Here is a 17318-nt window from a genome sequence, read left to right on the forward strand (position 1 = left end):
CTCGCCATGAGGGACTTTGCAGTTTGCACAGAGCGCTCAGCTTGTCCATTGCTTTGTGGGTAGTATGGGCTGGATGTTATGTGCGTACTCCCGCACGCTGCCAGGAACCGTCGAAATTCGGATGATGCAAACTGGGGCCCATTGTCTGAGCGTACCACTTCTGGCATGCCGTAGCGAGCGAACACTGGTCTGAGCTCTGCAATCAAGTCCGACGATGTGGTCGTTCTGAGGTGTGAGACCTCGAAAAACTTTGAGAAGTAGTCTACGACCACAAGGTAGTTTTGTCGATTTTCGTGGAATATATCCATGCCAATCACCTGCCACGGCCGTTCTGGTAGAGGCGTTTGAAGCAAGGGTTCTGTTGTGGGCTTTCTGTGCATCTGGCAGATGGGACACCTCTTGATGAAGTCATGAAGGTGCTGACTGATGCCCGGCCACCATGCAGCTTCCCTAGCTCTTGCCCGGCACCTCGTAATGCCTTGATGGCCGGTGTGCAGATGGGTCATCACCTCGTGTCGAAGCGCTGCCGGAATGACAAGCCGAGTTCCTCTCAGCAGGAGGCCGTCGATCAGTGCCAGTTCATCGGCCACGGTGACGTATTTTCGGCACTCTTCGGTGAGGACGGTTACTGACGGCCACTGCGTGCTGCAGTACTCCATCACGAGGCTGAGTGTTGCGTCTTGCGGTAGCGATTCCCTTATGCGTGTCAGCATGTCGGACGAAGCAGGCAGTAGATCCAGAGCGAGAGCCTCGTATTCTTTGAGTTCCCTTGCGAGAGTAAAGTCCTCGGCCCAGTTGCTCGTCAAGGGGTTTCTGGAGAGTACGTCGGCTGTGAAAAGCTGCTTCCCCGGTACGTGCGTGATGGTGAAGTCGTACTCCAACGTACGGAGCCGCAAGCGCTGGAGGCGAGGGGTCAGCTCGTCCAACCTCTTCGCCGAGAAGATCGGCACCAGCGGCTTGTGGTCCGTCTCGACATGAAACTGCAGCCCCAAGAAGTACATGCGAAATTTGTCGCATGCCCAGACGATTGCAAGTGCTTCTTTTTCCACTTGGGCGTAGCGCTGTTCTGCCTCGCTCAATGCCCGTGATGCGTACGCGACTGGACGCCGATGTCCGTCTGTCTCTTCCTGCAGCAGTACTGCGCCGAGACCATAGGACGATGCGTCGACAGATAGCGTGATTGGCCGTTCCGGCGAGTAAAAGGCGAGGACCGGCGTTCTTGTGAGGTCGTCCTTAATGCTCTCAAACGCTTGTTGTTGTCGAGGGCTCCACAGCCACGCAGCGTCCTGCGACAGGAGGTCGCGTAATGGCTTGGTCTTCTCCGCTAGCCCAGGTAGGAACTTCATGAGGTGGTTCACCATGCCGAAAAATGATCGTAGCTCCGCTACATTTCTCGGCGGTGGCAGACGACGAACTGCCTCTGTTTTCGCAGGGTCCGCGGATATACCCTCTGCATCCAGGATGTGGCCGAGGAACTCTATCCTGGTTTTTCGAAACTGACACTTTTGTGGGTTGAGTGTCACACCCGCTTTGGCTAGCGTCTTCAGCACGGCTTCCAGGCGCTGGTCGTGTTCGGCTTGGTCTTTGCCGTAGATCAGAATGTCGTCCATATGGCAGGACGTGCCTTCCAAGCCCTCCAAGATGCGTAGCATCTCCCTCTGGAAAAATTCGGGCGCTGTGGAGATTCCGAACGGCAGTCGCAGAAACCTGTATCGCCCGAACGGCGTGATGAACGTGGTCAACTCGGAGCTTGGTGGGGAAAGTGGCACCTGCCAATACCCTGCGTTTGCGTCAAGCTTGCTGAAGAGCTTGGCACCGCTGATATGGCATAAATTCTCCTCCACCGTTGGCATGATAAGCCTCTCGCGCATGATTTGTTTGTTCAGTTCTGCGTAGTCTACGCAGATGCGCAGTTTCACATCCTTCTTTGCTACGACCATCGGCGCACACCAAGCTGTAGGGCGGTCGACTTGGTGGATAACTCCGAGACCCTCCATCCGCTTTAATTCTGCCTGCACGCTGGGCAACAGGGGGATGGGCACCCGCCTGGGATAATTCACTGCGTGTGGCTTTGCACCTGCGACTAGCTTGATGTCGTATGCCGTATTCATATGGCCTAACGGTCCGAACAACTTCTTGTACTTGGATGCAATGGGGTCGCTTGTAGAGCTTTCTTCCACTGCCAGTATTTGCGGGAGCACGTTGAGTGACTGGATGGCCGGACGCCCGAGAAGCGCATGCTGTAGGTGTCGGACGACAAAAACGTCCTGACGGGTTGTCCGTCCATTCCATGTTATGTCGACTTTGAGCTGTCCCACTGTGTCGATCTTCGACCTTCCCGGCCCGTATAGCACCTTAGTAGGCCGTGTCACGCACGACAGATCCTTGGGCGGCAGAGCTGATGCCGGTATAGCTGTCACATCCGCTCCTGTATCCACTTTAAACCGGATGTCGGTTTCCTGGACCCGCGCTGTGATAAACCAGGGATCAGTGGTGGGTGACTTGTTGCTGATCGTGCCTAAGAAGACTTCCTCCAAGACGGTCTTGGGAGTTGGTCCCCGAGAGGGGCCAGGACGCTTTGCGCGGGACTGTTTCCCTGGCTCGTTGGCCTTTCGCGACTGGCAGACCGTTGCGAAATGTCCAAGCTTCTGGCAAAGGATGCACTGCTTCCCTTGTGCCGGACACTGTGCTCTTTCGTGTGGCTGCGCTGACCCACACCATCGGCAGGCGCTCCGTTGCTGAACGCTTTGCCCTGCTGAGTGACGAGGGGTGGGTCGGCGAGTCCGTCGAGAGTTGTTGGTTCCCTGGCAGGGATGTTGAGTTACCGCGTCCAGCGCAGGCGTGGTTGTCGAGGAAGACAGACCATTTCCCCGAACAACAGGCTGTTGGCCCTTCACCGTTTCCGACTGGCGAGCCGTGTTGACTGCTTTCTCCAAAGTCAGATTAGCGTCCAACTGAAGCTTCTCACTCAAATTCTTGTCCCGGAGTCCGACTACTAACCGGTCTCGGATAAGTTCGTCCTTCAGGGATCCGAAGTCGCAGCTCTCTGCCAGACGATGTAAATCCGTCACGAATTCCTCGACGGCCTCATGTTCTAGCTGGCTGCGCTGGTTGAAGCGCGCGCGTTCGAAAATGACGTTGCGCCTCGGAATGAAGTGCTTCTCGAAACGCGACTTCAGCTTGTTGTAGTCCTTTGCTTCCTCATCGTCGAGACGTAGAGAGACCAGGACGTCCTCCGCTTCGCTTCCCATGGCGTACAGAAACGTATTAATCTGCGTGTCGGCATTCTGGTTCTGGAGGCCCGATATGACGCGGTACCGCTCCCACCTCACAATCCACCGTTTCCAACTCTCGGGGTGGCGGAAGTCGAACCGCTCGGGGAGTTCGATCGCGAAGGGGTTGAAGGAGGAGGACGTGTGCGGTACCGTCGACGTGGCAGAAGTTCCCGGAGTCGGCTCGTCGTTCGACATGGGTATGCAGAAGTGCTGCGCCAGCAACTCGCGGCAGTATTGTAGGCTGAGACGTGGGATCAGTAGCCACTGACCGCTGCCACCATGTCGTGGTCCGGCGTGTGCAGATCTGAGGACCGAAGCCAAGGAGACGACCAGCCCGTAGAACAGCAGAACATTTAATGACGTTACCAGCATTCACCAGCTCGCGCTAGTCCACGACAACGAGCGAGTCTCGTTGTCGTCGTCTATTGTACATATACGACACTGTGAATATACGATAGCAAATTGAAGGCATGCCTTAACTAAAGAACACGCTAGTAAATCTTACATCCTGGTTGTGACTAATCGGAGTAGAACTAAATGGAGCAATGTACTTCAAGCCACTGAGAGGAAATCTATAGGGCTCGACTGCAACTGTGCTCTCACGAGTTGAGTTTCCACTCAATGGAACACCACAAGTCTTAAGCTCCAGCAATGTCGTATTTGTAATGGCGCCCTGTTCAAGGTACGATAGCAAGTCAAGGTGAAAAATCAACGTCTCTGATTATGTCTGCTTTTTCGTTGTTTTCGATTTCTTCATTCTCCACACTTTCAGCACAGCATACTACCGTTGGCGATCCTTCAGTGGGAGGCGGTTTATCCAAGCACGTTCCAAACTTGGTTCCCCATAGATGAGAACGTGTGTTCTACATATTTAGATACACAGTACACGAAACTGCATGAACGATTTGCGCCGATAAGGGAACGGAAACGTGTTCGCATTTTTAAAAGCTGACACGGTAAATAATTCACAGCGGCTGACATCCGGCCATGCGTTCCTGCCCCGGCAATACATCGCATTTATGACAAACGAGGAGAAGGATTCTCGGAAGACGCGACTATTCCAGACGCATGGGCTGACGCTTACACGCTGACATTTAGTGGCCGTTTGCTACGGGATGTGACACTGAGGTATGTCGTGGTGTCGAACAGTAAAACGGATGACCGTGTTGAAACGTCGACTTGCCAGGTGCACATAACATGACCGGCAAGTGTCGCTTCTGGGGAATGCGAGTTGCTCGTAATATTAAAACTTTTTTTTTCTCCCTCCCAGTTTGTAACTTCTTATTATTCCGTTATCCAGAAAAGGACAGGACGGGAAACAGATTGACCACGGTGCAAAAAAAAAAAAAAAAAAAAAAAAGAAAGAAAAAACACGGGAGAAAGAGGCTTACATTAAAGGGTAGGATTCGTTGGAGATAACTTTGCTATACCATCGAGCTGAAGGTTGCGGGTTCGATCCTTGCCGAGGACTACAGCAGCTTGGTTGCAAGGTACAGGCTTGTCTAAGCAGACAAGCCGTCTTCCGCGAGGGACGTTAAATTCGGTGTGCCGCGTACCGAGATTTGGGCGCAGTTAAAGAACCCTCACGTGGGAAAGATTATTCGACAGATCGACCACTACGGCGTTGCTCATGATCATAGCTGTCTCGCGACGTACCTAAAGCCACGAAATCAACCCATACAATTCCCACGACGAAGCTGGGTACGGTATACTGGCCGGGGTACATTCGGTGGTATCCGCTACCTCACCTTCTCTAAAGGCTCTCGCAACGGAGCGTTAAAAGGATTTTCAGTTTCCGATCCCTCCATCGGCTTGCCTGACCTTAGGCGGCTCACTAAAAATTATAGACGTTCCTTGGTGAAAGTGGCATACAAAAGGCGGCACCATTTTCAATATGATCCACTCGGAAGAACCCCACCATGAAATCAGGAAAGCCATTTATTTGTTTAGCTGCTGGACGCGGTAAAGGAGATAAATTGGCAGGGGACTATAATGCGAAAGGACAGAGATGTTCTGGGGGAACAATGATCATTGACTTCTCTTAGGAAACCTCGAACCAATGGCCAAGAAACAACTTGCCCATTGTACCCGAAACCTGCCTTGATCGATTTATTATCGGGTGTACCTCTGCCTATTCGTTCCGAGCCCGCTCTATGGGCAGTAAGAAAGCAATGTGGGTCATTTCTTTCGCAACGAAATGGCTCCCCTGTCATCGACCAATGTGTCTTTCTTAGGTGGTTCCTAGACGCCTGCTCAACCGCACCAGCCATCTTTAGAGGGGCACTCTACTCCATCCTTATCACGCCACGTAGCATGCAGTAGCGACGCTTAAGTTGCCTTTACTGCAACGGACAGTCGATGTCCCTGTTGCGTTACGTTAGCTGTGTCATATCATCGTAAGAGGTCATGATCTATAGGAGAGCCGACGTTCGTGGTCTACCGCTAATATAAGAGTCAGTAGGTCAATGCGTGTGACTTTGCGTAATGAAATAACAAATACAAAAATACACAAGAAACATAACAGGCAACACATATAAAAAAGAACATGTTTCCACACAAAAAGGCAGAATCTATACGCGTTTTGGTTTTATGGAATATTAAACCAGATAGCCCCTATCAACCCGTCATGTTACCCACTAGGGATTTGCGGGGATATGCTAGGAAATGTTGCAGCATCATTCTTTTTATTGCAGCTGTTCCAATGCAACAATCTGCAGTGATTTATGGAACGTCTAACATGTTACGAGTTTTATGCCTCGGATCATGCCATGTTTCCTGTCGAGATCTGTATAGTCCAAGTCATATCTTTACTGGCCATTGTCATCTCGTGCAAAGCGTTATCAGCGCAACTGGACCACAGCTGACTCTATGCAGTGAACTGTATGAACCATTCGATCGTGTGAAAGGTTGGCCTCGTATTAATTGAAGTATCGACCGCTGTGCTCGGCGTCTGCTCCGTGCCAGCGGGTTGCACAAAGAACCTCCCTATGCAAACCGCATTTGAAGAATTAACAACAGAGATGTAAAGTACGTATAGAGGAATTAATCAATCAATCATCGATCTCAGTTCACATCCCAGCACAAGAGAGGTACGAAGGCTGCTATGGAAACTACAGGTATTCACCTCTTAAACTCTGACGTTCTCATATCACACATCTCATGATGTAGCAGTACAGTTAGTCCACTTCGCGATCCCTTTCCTTTTTCCTCTTCATCTTTTGCGTCACAGTTTGTACGGTTTCTCATTTGCCGTCGACGGCAACTGGGCTCGTTTCTGACCCTGTTTCTGCTTATGGCAGCACCACAGCACCAGGAGTCACAACTGCACTGTCTGAGGCTCACGCTCAGCTTTTCGCAAAAGTCAAACGTCAATACAGTTAGAGACAAAATCAGCCCAGGGAGGCTCATTTTCTGAAGAACTCCAACAAATGTCACGTGACTATGGCTAATTGCGCAAGCAACAGTACCACGGCAACATCATCTTTGTTTTGATGATGATTGAGGTGTTTCGTCGCCGCACGTGATACTCTACCACGGTCAGTTGCTCATGGAGCGTGCCAATGTTTTTAGATTGCTCACACAGATAGCGGCCGAAGTGCAAGTCGGCAGCTTGATACTGCCCGACGGACTTGATGTCTGTTCGTACCTCGTAAGTACGACAGTTTTACTCAAGATTAGTAATGGATATCACACCTCGCCGGTCTTCCACCGACAGTTCTTGGTAAAAAAGCTGAGTTATCAGGAAACTTGACAAAGAATCTGACCAAAATCTGAGAAGAAAACATTCTCACGTTCTGCTTGCGGATTTGCAAGCAGCAGCAGTTACACCTTTTAGGTATTGCGTGTGATGTGTGAACAGAGGCTTGCCGTCGCCGGCTCTGCTTTCGTGGTAGTCGGGTGCATGGTCGGTGTTCTTTTGGTGTCGGATCACTTGACGACTTTCACGCCTTCTCGAGAAATCCTCCTACAGTCCTGGTGCACGTGTCACGCTCTATCCTGTAGTTGTGTCTGTAGCGTCATCCAGCAGCTTGCCTGCATCTACGCCATTTTGTCCTAAATTTGTCCCTTTTGCAACCACCCTCAAGCGGTCGCCTATGACCAACTCCGTCATCCCAATATCACTCCGATCAGCGAATATTATCACCAAGCAGTGGAACATATTTGGTCGCCTTGCTTATGTGGCACCGCATTCGCATAGAAAGGGCCAAGTCGATAGTGTGTACTTTGATTTTAAGGCTACTGGCTTAGTCGATCATTCTTTCTTTGTACGTAAGCTTGAACGCTATTTCTAGCATGTCTGATGCTAGTATTAAATTCCAACAAAACTAAAATACTGTAACTTACTTACACTTACCAATAAGGCGAATCCACTTGCTTTTACCTATAAATTGTATGCTAGTGAGTGATGCAGGTTGACTGCTGTGAAAGGTATTTATGTCTTTGTTGATCGACGCCTCGTATTTAATAATCATGTGGACAATGTTGTGAACAAAGTTCACGGAATTCTTGGCCTCATCTGTAGGACCTCAAAGGACTTGAGCGACCCTATTTGTGTACATGTGCTTTTTAGAACTCTTCTTATTGCCAAGTCTGGATCTGTCGTGTGGAACTGTATTGGGAACACCAATGTCGCGGGTTTAGATTTCCGTTGCCAGGAGTTACGTAAAGATTGCTTCACGGAAATTTCCTTCTGAAGAAACGTTCTTTCTGCCTTCGTCGGTGTTGACTAATTGCTGAATCGGCCGTCTTTAAATTTTCATGTACAAATGTATCCAGAACATTTTGAATACGACATATGTAATTAGTTTGCTGAATTTTCATGCACCGTCTCGCATCGTCCAAAATATGTCCCTGTTTTATGTGGATGATACTGCAGCTCGTCAGTCACCTACGCTACGTATCCAGATGATTTTTAACTTTGTGTCTGGTCACGTTGACCTATTTCGTTCATCTTATCATCATTATACACAGGAGGTACTTCATTACCTAGGTATGACTTCGATGCACTGCTGTATAGGCATTGCTGTTTGCTGGTATCTTATTCAATAAAGTGTCATTAAAGTTCTTATCACTCCCAGGACAGGGCTGGAGGACCAACGTCGTATATGTGTATAGAGGTAATAGCTTGTGTAGAAGATTGTTGTGGTTGGCAGCGGTGACCTGTTGCGGCGTCGGAACCCTGAAGGTAAAATCCGCGGTGGATAGCAACGTGAATACTCGACTGAAGGCGTCCGTAGTGAGGGTGCGATTTCTCTTGACTTGTTTGATGTCTGTTGGGAATTGAACGAGGTAAGCGAGCTGATGAGCCTCCAAAAGGAAAATAACGACCGGTAGCAGAAAGGAAGATGTGCTCGCGATTAGAAAAAAAAGGCGCAAAGTTCGACCTTCTACAGTCTGCTATATGTGCGACTAGAAGTGTCTGTACTACCTATATAGTTATATCTACTTTCGGCATCTGTGAACTTTAAAAAAAAGGGGGGGGGGGGGCTCGAGTGATTCTATATATTTTGCTAGAATGAATCGAGCGGGATATTGGAGAAACCCACTAGGGAAGTAGTAGAAGCGTCTGGCTTAGCGTGAATAAGCAGCGCGGCCATGTGAGCGGACTTCGTCGCTTGCTGGAGGGCTTCTGAACCTTCACCGGTCCAAGTGAAAAACCTCTCGTGCGACACGGAGGTGGTCAAAAGGTTTTCCAGGGCGCAGTTTGGGATGGATCGTCCGTAAAGTTGATCATGGCCACAAAATGGCGTAGTGGACAGACGGATCCTTAATTGGTGGGGCTATCAAGTACAGCTTGAACATTTGCAGGTCACTCTCATTCATCTGTAGTGAGTATTGATGTCGCGAAGGAACCTGACGACTATACCTAGCTCTTGAGTATGCGGCCTTCTCAAATGCTGTCGTACACAGCGGGGAGCGCTGTTGTCGAAATGGCACGCGTCAGGTGCAGCTGCGCGGATACGCCACTGGATATTTCAGTACGCTGTACCTGTACCTCAGAGAAATGGACCCCATGGTGTGTGGAGAGTGGAAACAAATGAGAGACGGGCGAGGCAGTGGCAGAGCCCCAGAACCTGTGTGGTACACATACGGACACTTTATAATGGAGCTCCCAGGAAGCTAAAAAAACACACACACAAAAAAAAACGGGATGACTATTGTGCATGATGCACATGTGGGACGTACGTGATGTATGCATATATAAACACGACGATATACCAAAGAAACTTTGACTTTGACGCGTTTAAGTTGTCAGAGATAATAATATAGACCTGTATTGCGTTTCATACACTAACTGAGGAACTGTTGTGGTGGAAATAAAGCTGTATGGAAAGTTGTAGCCACAGCCATCGTTTCTGCCACCACGAATTTCAACAACTCACTAGTAGGTGCTGGGGCATCGGAAGCAGAGTTCGAGGTAACTCGTTACAAGTAACTCGTTACTGTAACTAAGTTCCTTTTTTTGGTAACTTGTAACTTAACTCGGTACTTTTGCGCCGTGGTAACTATCAGAGGAACTCGTTCCTTTTTCAGGTAACTCTGCCAAGGTAACTTAAGTTAAGTTCCAAGTTACTTTGAACTCGCTTTTCACTCACGTCCACATATTTTCTTGCTGTCTCTCTGTATGGCATTTTTTGCCATAAAACATGATATGGAATCAATCGATGACAGTATTTTGTTCAGGAAGTAAGAACCGCTGCCATGGAAATGAAGGTGAACCATTGTGCGCCCACAGGGAGTAAGATGCAAAGCATTCGAATAGACCTCTACCAGAGAAACGTCATTGGTAGACGCACTGAAACCGAAACAAATCGGAAAGAGAGGGCTGGTTTCCACGAACAGGCACTTGTTCGCTGCCTCCCATTGAAAGAAAAGCAGGACCGAGGGTCGCGTCCCTTTAAGGGAACATACCGTAATCCCCTCAAGACCGTGGCTTTCGGGCGCGACCTTGTTCACCTGTAGCGTCGAGCGCAGTTCAATTCTACCAAATTTGTGGCGCTGTCGAACACTATGACGTTATTTGTTTACAAACAGGAGATGCCTATTGTTGGACATAAACGAAAACGATCTAAGCGTGTTGCACTCCTCTGCAGGCAACTCAAGCTCTAACACAAATGCTCACGCGCGCTGCACCTGCGTAATGTTATCTTGTGTCCGACGTAACTTGGAAGTAACTCGTTCTTTTTCTTAAGTAACTCAGTAACTACGAGTTACATTTCAGGCCGAGGAACTTCGTTATTAACTTAGTTACATTTTGCACACGGTAACTTAGCTTGTAACGAGTTCTTTTTGACTGGTAACTTCTCAATCTATGATCGGAAGTGCGTTGCCACAGGGTGGGGAAGGCGAGCTGTAGCTCGAACAATTGGTACATCAAGAACGTTCCGTATATAAAAATAAATAAATAGAATAATATAAACCAAATACAACGTAATCAAGTGACACGTACTACATACAGCGCACATTTATTTGAGATATGCATTCAGTTACTTAGGCAATGGCCAGTCTTTCTCTGTATCTGATTCACATCATGTGAATTAGACATGGCCATATTTAGGTTGGGAATGTGTTTCCTGTCAGAAGGGTAGTGATGCTACTAGTAAATATACTCATGCCCCGCAACAAATTCCGCTTACTTACAAAGCGTTACCAGGAGAATAATGAAAATTCATGCTGATGAACATGCAAATGGGGGAACATGCAAGTGGGGACATGGGGGGCTACGCCCACCTTGTCCCCACCTTATGTAAACAATGGTACAACGCAGGACATGTCCCCATGCCAGCTGTTACACCAGTTGTGAGGTCACGCGAGTGCTGTTCATTTGAATGCCATAACTCCCGCAACATCGTTGACGGCATCTGTTGTCCTGCACCAATCCCGTCAGCCTCACGCAAAGGCATGTTGCCTTAAAAAAGTACATATAATCCGCGACGCGCACCGTACCCAGACTTTTAGAAGCGTGCACCCTGATGATGACGATGAAGACTGGACGTCGTATATGTCGCACGAGCGTGCGTCCTAAGACTCCAACCTGTGGAAAGCGGGTATATTAAGTTGACTAAGCGCTGCCGTGTTTCGAGTGTGTGGACTTTACAGCAGATAAACGGGACAATTAAGCGAGGGGCAATCACTCACCATCATTATTACGGCGGCAGGTAATTAACGCAAAGGTTAGCCCGCTGAATGAATTTGGATGCCGAAGGGAAAGGGTTGAGCGTGTTGTGGGACGATTAGTTCCGCGGAAAATGGGGTTGTTCGCCTTTCCCCTCGTGTGTGGCTCTACAGGGCGACGAATACACGATGCATAAAAAAGAAAAAAAGAAAAAGAAATTGTCTTTTTTTAGCATACGGTGGTTCTTCCAAGCTACAAGGAAGGCCCTCGAAGGACCGCTACTTTCCTTGTCTTCTTTTGGTCAAAGGTAATGTATGGGCGGGCATGCATCGTAATTGGTGTGGGTTGTCTTTAGGTCTTCTTTCTCCCGCGCGAGCCATGAATCCAGCCTTTTGTTTCGATATCTTGTTTCAGGACATCCGTGTTTGCCTTTGCTCGTATACGCCGATCTCAGAGCGAACATAGACTATTATGAATGCGGGCGCCATGCGTTCATCTTCTACCACCATACGAAGCCCGTATACCGAGGCAATACGTGGATTAACAAAAAGGGCAACGACGATGTTTACGCTGCGTATAATAACGCAGGCATATGGAGTTTCAACACACAGTCGTGAAAGCGACTGTTATTGGCGATATTTTTTCATGCATTTGGAAAATATTATGCGAGACACGAAACGCCGTAATCGAGTTACACTGACAGCACATCTAATAGGCGCTGCTTCGAGACGCCGCCATGCCGTGATGAAAATTCTCCGAGCGATTTATACGATCATCAGAGTTGGAATTATTCAGCAAGATTAAACTTGGGTAATCTTACACTCGATGTCAGCTTGTGTTTCCTCCTCGCACTCAACGGAACAATGTCCATAAACATTGCATGAGCCAGACTGCCGGTTAATTCATTATTAAATGCGAGATTTCCTAGTCTTCGAAAGACTATCGATCGTCGCGATGGCAACTAAGAAGCGACGCGCGAGCCTCAGCAATACTGGGGCCTCACAACACAGTAGAACTGCTTCAAGTAGAGATACAAACAATAGCTAAGCAAATGACGCTGAGATTTCAAAAGGTGACGTTTTCTATCTATGTTTTTGTTTCACACTTCCTTACCTTAGTCTTTCTTACTCCGTATCACAAAATGATAATTAAAAAAGGCGAAAAAGACACGTACACACGTATAACAACAACATACAGAGAGGTACGAGAACTTTTCTATAGGACAGTGCCATTATAGATGAGAAATTGGCGAAGCTGTTAATAAGCAAAATGAACAGCGACAAACAATGCGGGACATTGGGGGGGGGGGGGGATATATTTATTAGACAAAAAGGAAAAAAAAACCGGGGAAAGGTCAGCCAAACGGGACATTGGGGAGTTCAAGTGTCTTTTGGTTAATGAAAACGACGAGAGCACCGTTCTCTGAATGGTGTACTGTTTGTATTGTTTTCAGTTTGCATTGCAATAAGCTGTATACAGAAAAGTACGCAAGGGAAGATATTTTACTCAGAGTAGCCAGAATCAGGCACTGTGTCCGGCTGTGTCCAGCTAGCACCAAAAAGCGTACGTCAGTGTGACGTAGAAGCACGAACATAAATTGTAAATAGTGTCTATATGTAAACAGTGCGGATCATGTGTGTATGTGTACTCATAAGGTTTAATAAATTTCCACATAACAACGCAAACAGGCAAAAAAGTGTCGTACGATGGCAGATCTTCATTTTCTTCTGAATGGCATGGGTAATTGGAGTTGGCATGCGCCCAGATTTCAGTGCATGTTAATTAGCTCTTCGGTGAGCAAAGCTAATGGACACTCCCGCGACTGTTAAAGTTGAAACAACAGTTGACAGACTCAGCCTCTCGTCTGCCATCGACATAAGCCTTAATAACGCGCGAGCGTCGGGTACTGAGTTATAGCTGCGCACCACATTACATGTTACAGCGATGAACTGTTAATTAAGGTGGAAAATCACGCGGGCAGCTATTTGCTAGAGCGCCACAAAACATTTTGCGCTGCATGCCACATGAGCCCTTTCCCATAACATAGCATTAATTAGCAGCTGTCAGCAATCGATCGTCACAGCAAGGTTAGAAACATTAAAACATTCGTCCTGTCACTCTCAAGCAAAAATGGGAACGCCTAGAAGAACCCTTTATGCGTCGATTTTTGCCCGCGGCTGTTTTATGTGCCAGGTACTTAACTTCTACGCGAGCGCCACATCTCCGGAAAAGATTGGGATTGAGCGCCAGATGAAAAAGGGTAGCAAGGGCGACAGCACGCATAACTGGTGTTGAGGCCCGGAGGTGCGAGAGGGCACACCGAAATGACGGCATAAAAACTGGCGAGCGCGAAAAAGAAAAGTGCGGCTCTGGGAAGTCAGTTGCAGAACGGGCTGCGCACAAGTGCACCGCTCCTGCAATTCCCCGGGGAAGCGCTCCCGCTTTCCCAGAAATTTCATAACGACCACTAGAGGGCCCCCGATGTTGTAAAAGTCACGCTCCATGAATGCAGTTGCACTCGCAAACGCGAGGAACGCAGAAAGATTCAACGACGAATGACAACAGCTGATTGAGTTCTGCTCGTGATTTCTATGGTTGGGAGAGTGTGCCGATTGAGCGAAGGGGTTCTGAAAATAATCTGGAGAAAGGAACTAAGAACTGAAAACTCTGCGAAGTTATATGCAGTTGTGGCAATAAAACTGGCTATCAGAAACTACGTGATTAAACACTTCTTCCTCTCGAGCACGACAGATAGGCAGATCACTCGTAATGTACTCGTACGAGTGCTTAAATGCATCGACACGGGCCGCTGTGTGCTTGGCCTGCAGATGTTTTCAGGCCTACGCTCCACGTTCGAGATGAATCCTTAGATCGTTTATTTTTTTTTAAAGCAAGCGCTCATAATGTGTCTAGTCCTCCAAAGGATCGTGAAATATGTTGAACCGACTGTAGATGTTTCCATGTCGTCGTTCTTGTTAGGCTTCAATATACAGGTTTACTAACCTGCTTCTTGATGTCGAAGCAGACGAGGACGAGGACATACTCGCCTATTCTCGTCTGTTTGGCCTCTAGTCTTTTTGCACTTCTTCAGGACGCTTCTGCTTCTTCACTTTTCATGGTGTACCTCAAGAAAGCTTCGCGGAGCTTGTACGAACATCTGGACGCCACTCTCAGTTGAAAAATAGTTTCAGTAATATATATATATATTTTTTTTTAACTTACGTGACCTTAGTTGTAGATATTGCATGGGGGAGAGAAAATCTCTCTCCTTCAAATCCCTGCAAGACTTAGACTAAGCCGGAGCCCAATTACGCGCAATCCCCGCCAAAGAGCTGCTGACAAGACATATGCACAATATAACCCGTCTCAGTTTGGACAGAAGAGAACTCTCATCAGGTGTGCACGAATGGGAGCCACATGGTACGAAGCTTATTTTGAGAAGGCAGGTTCCTCAAGCATGCGCCTGAGCTCTCCACCAATCCCATCAAGGGGAATGCCCCGCATGATCACCCATCACTACACGCTTTCGTCGCGAGGAGGAACGGAAACGGGAATCAATGGACACGAACAAGAGCATGCCAGCCCGTCTCGGCGAGACTTCCCAGCTGTGCATGGGGGCCCTTTTTGTTTTGCATAGGATACTTAGATCGACCTACGCTGTATTTCAAGGGCTGCGGGGGACTGGAGCTAACAAAGATGTGCTCGAGTGTCGATCTACGAGGCACGCACAATGCAGGAAGCACTTGACAGGGCAAGCGTTAATATAGAGCCTATAGATACTTTCTCTCCTGCCTCCAAGGTGTGATGCAAAAACGTCCAGGTGCCTCGACTGCATAATACTGCATCCAAGCCACTTATGGGGTATCTCCATGCTTCTAGGGCATTGCACCTTATGGTGTAGTGTTGTTAATATTTACCGTGTACTCAACGTATACACTGCCGAAAGAAGCCTACGCGCGTTCTTTTGCTTCGTTTTGTTCTGTTGAATGTTTCTCTTACCGCCTGTTGGGTTCTGCAGAAGACGATAACTTGCCCTCTTGGTTCTTTATGGAAGAATGAAGGTACGTACTTTTCGTAAGCTGCCCACCCGTATTCACGTGAGAGAGACGTCGTAACAGGCACGCACTGCAAGCAGCTAATCTACTTCGAAATGAAATTCAAGATGGGATACATCATCAAATCGTCGTAAGAGGCAACTTCTCAGGAGACTAGGAGGCGCCGCAGAAAATATGCAATGAATTATCTCGTAGAAAAAAAAAATAAGAAAGAAAAAGAAAAGAGTAGAGAGAGAGAAGAAGCTCACTGCACGGTCAAACGGAGCAACAAACGGACTCCTATGGATGCGATCGGCGAATTGTACGTATCGTGCATTCATTTTGTATCGCTTTTTAGCATTAATTGTCACTCTCGGTATTTCCTGGGGAGCTTGGAAAATATTCGCCTGGAAATATTTCAAATATAACGGAACGTATACGCAAAAGTAGGAAAACATCTATACAGCAACCGGTCGCTCAGATCCTCCCGAATCTGGGCGTACACTTGCATTTTTGCATAAAATAATACAACCAGAGCTTTTATTGTGTGACGTAGACTACGGCAATATCAACCGAAAGAAATACGTCGCGTAAAAATCTGACAAGTGGTTCCCAGACTTCCAGAATGATAATATTATCGAAGTCGGCAACATAAAAGAGTCTTCGAGTGGTTACAGAATTTTCCCATCCTCCCGACGTGCAGTGGTGGAGAGCACTCATATTCCAGCGGCATACAGTAAGCGTTGTCAATTGTGGGCCAACAAGGGAAAAGAAAAGAAACGAGACACACAACGAGAAGACGTGTCCTGTCGTTAGGTACCTCGTACGCCCTTATTAAAACAGTAGGAAAGCATATACTTACTATACTCTCCTCGTGTGCTTTCTGCCCCCTTTGCCAAACCAAACCACTCAGGTACATTGAGTATGTGTGCCACTCAGACGGCCAAACATTTGCATGTGCATGTAGCATTGTCATCAGTGAAGGTATCGCAGGAAGTACGCCACAAACTACCTACAGAAGGCTTGCATTACCATTGAGTGGCCACAAACTGGTTACACAGGCCCCACACCCCATGTCATTATGATGGTGCGGTGCCTGTGCAAGCTCTTTGTGGACGTTATACAGTCGCTTCTTTTTTCTTGCCTAAAACCCTTTCTGCAAAACAGGATCAACTAGGCGTGATTTATATAATGGCTTCGTTGTTCTTTCGTTTGCAACGATGTCGTGAATCATGGGGACTGCGTCCCAATTGCCACCAGTATTCACCCCTTCCTGTGTCAAAGCAGTGGACGACCACTTCGGCTGGCTAGCTATAAGAAAATCTGTCAGTTAAGAGAGGGCACCTCCCTTCTAAGGAGGACACGCCTTCCATCTCACGTTTAATCTCACATAAGGTCACGACAACGGCAACAAATACACGAAGTGGCGGTGACTGTGGAACTTTGCCACTTAATTTGAGGCTGACTACCTCAGGCAGGGCACAGTGATTACTATATGATATGAAATGAGGCGGTGATCAAAATCCTTTGTACGACAATGTTTCGAGCGCCACGTAACATTCATAGCACTAAACCAACTGCCACCATAAGCCCCCTCATGACCAGACAATATGTCATTGCACGAGGCACAAAAGTCACAATATCAGGTGAGCTCAGCTAAAGCGTGTAGAGGAGACCAGTGTCCCTTAGAAACAACCCATAACATCACGAGACCGGTGTACCATGTATTTATTTTCTAACACATATTAACACGATAAGAGGCCCGCTCTACAAACCATCACTTATTTCGTCGGTACAGCTGGGGAAACACCTCATGACACCATCATTAATCATTTAATTGCTCTTGGTGCAGGTCTCAGTTAGAGCTACATGCGAGAATTGTCCTCCACTTAA

General features: G+C 47.8%; 1 protein-coding gene across 2 annotated transcripts in view; it reads right to left on the reverse strand.

Annotated features, from left to right (window-relative positions):
* LOC135377525 (prolactin-releasing peptide receptor-like) overlaps window positions 1–17318 on the reverse strand; it is a 774729-nt gene that overhangs the window by 189955 nt on the left and 567456 nt on the right. The gene's annotated exons all lie outside the window — the stretch shown is intronic.

The sequence above is a fragment of the Ornithodoros turicata genome, chromosome 1, assembly GCF_037126465.1.
Source record: "Ornithodoros turicata isolate Travis chromosome 1, ASM3712646v1, whole genome shotgun sequence".
Lineage (NCBI taxonomy): Eukaryota > Metazoa > Arthropoda > Arachnida > Ixodida > Argasidae > Ornithodoros > Ornithodoros turicata.